Here is a 1,791-nt window from a genome sequence, read left to right as displayed (position 1 = left end):
CGAGAGAGAGAGAGAGCGCGAGCGAGAGAGAGAGAGAGCGCGAGCGAGAGAGAGAGAGAGAGAGAGAGAGCGAGAGAGAGAGAGAGAGAGAGAGCGAGCGCGCGCGCTCAACGCCAAGGGTGGCTATTATAACAACAGAAAATGCCATCGAGGAAAAATGCTTTTTAAAAATTCTATCGGCGCGCTAGAGCGACACGCGGCGTATAATATTGACGTCGTCGGCTCGGGCGAACTGTATCCGTTAGCTCGTCACGCGACGGCAGGGATCAGTCAACCTGAATCGTTGTTATACGTATAGACGCAGCGTTACCTGATGATGACTGAGGCAGCCGTCACAATCGTACCCCATCATCGCTTCCTTGTGCGTGTGCGTGCGCGTGTGCGTGTGCGTGTGCGTGTGCATGTGCGTGTGTGTGTGTGTGTGTGTGCGTGCGTGCGTGCGCGTGCGTGCGTGCATGTGTGTGTGCGCGCGCGTTAATACGTGTGCGTGTGTACGTGCGGGCGTGTGCGTGCGTGCGTACGTGTGCATGTGTATACGTGCATGTACATTGGTGCGTTCGTGTGCGTGTGTACGCGTGCATGTGTGTGTGTGTGTGTGTGTGTGTGTGTGTGTGTGCGTATGTGTGTGTGCGTACGTGTGCGTGCGTGCCCGCGTACGTGTGCGTGCGTGTGCACGTGTGCGCGCGTACGTGTGCATGTGCGTGCCTGCGTGTGCGTGTGTTCATGTGCATGCGTGCGCGTGTACGGCGGTCATTAGCCGAGCATCTTCGTGGGTGAGCGACGGCTTAACGTGGCTCGTCTATCGAGCGACCGCGTCTCGTCCTATTCGTCCTATTATATATAGCGCGAGGCGACGATATCTCATGCGCGCGTGTTGAACATTCCCGTCGTATTACGCGCGCATGAATCGAGCGCGCGTCACCCCTGGTCACCCTGGAGCGCGCGTCACCCCTGGTCACCCTGGAGCACGAGTCACCCCTGGTCACCGCGGGGCGCTCTGACGCACGCTAGCGCGCGTGTTGTAGCGGGAGCACTGCTACCGTTTTGGACCCGCAGAAACCTGGCCTCTAGGTCGCCGCTGAGAATTTTTTAGGCGTGAATAGGTTTCTGCTTTCATGAGTTGTTCGTTGCGGGAGTCAGACGGGCGGCCCGTAGCTTCCTATATACGCACTTGCACAGACCTATAGCTTCTTCTTACAAGCCCTCATGCAGGGTTATTGCGTACCCCTTACGATGCCACATTCTTTTCATTTCACATAGCTTCCCTCTGCATGGCCACGTATAGGCTCTTTGCTTGCCATTGTACACGCCTATAGCTTCCTACATCTCCCCATACAGAGCTATTACGTGCCTATTTACGGGCTACATAGCTTCCCCTTGCATGCCCACAAACAGTCTTATATAGTTCCTCACGTTACATTATACACGCCTATAGCTTCATACATGCTCGTGAACGTGCACGCATGCATACACACACGCTGGCGCACGCACACGCGCACGCACGCAGGCACGCATGCACGCACGCACGCACACTCGCACGCACATGCACGCAAGCACGCACACAGCAAGAAGCTAAATATAACAAGGAGAGGAAGCGGATTGTGTGTTTTTCGCCTCAAGGGCGCCATCTATGGACCATAATCAGATGAAACGGCTGTGCAAACTCGAACCCAGAGACAAATAGAACACTAATCTGTTCTAGGCCAATAATGGCCAAATATGGCAAAGATTTGGGCAAGATATGGCGGCGCTTCCTCTCCTTGTTATATTTAGCTCCTTGGCACACAGGAC

Source organism: Priapulus caudatus, unplaced genomic scaffold (assembly GCF_000485595.1).
Source record: "Priapulus caudatus unplaced genomic scaffold, Priapulus_caudatus-5.0.1 Scaffold598, whole genome shotgun sequence".
Classification (NCBI taxonomy): domain Eukaryota; kingdom Metazoa; phylum Priapulida; class Priapulimorpha; order Priapulimorphida; family Priapulidae; genus Priapulus; species Priapulus caudatus.
This window is presented reverse-complemented; position numbering follows the sequence as displayed.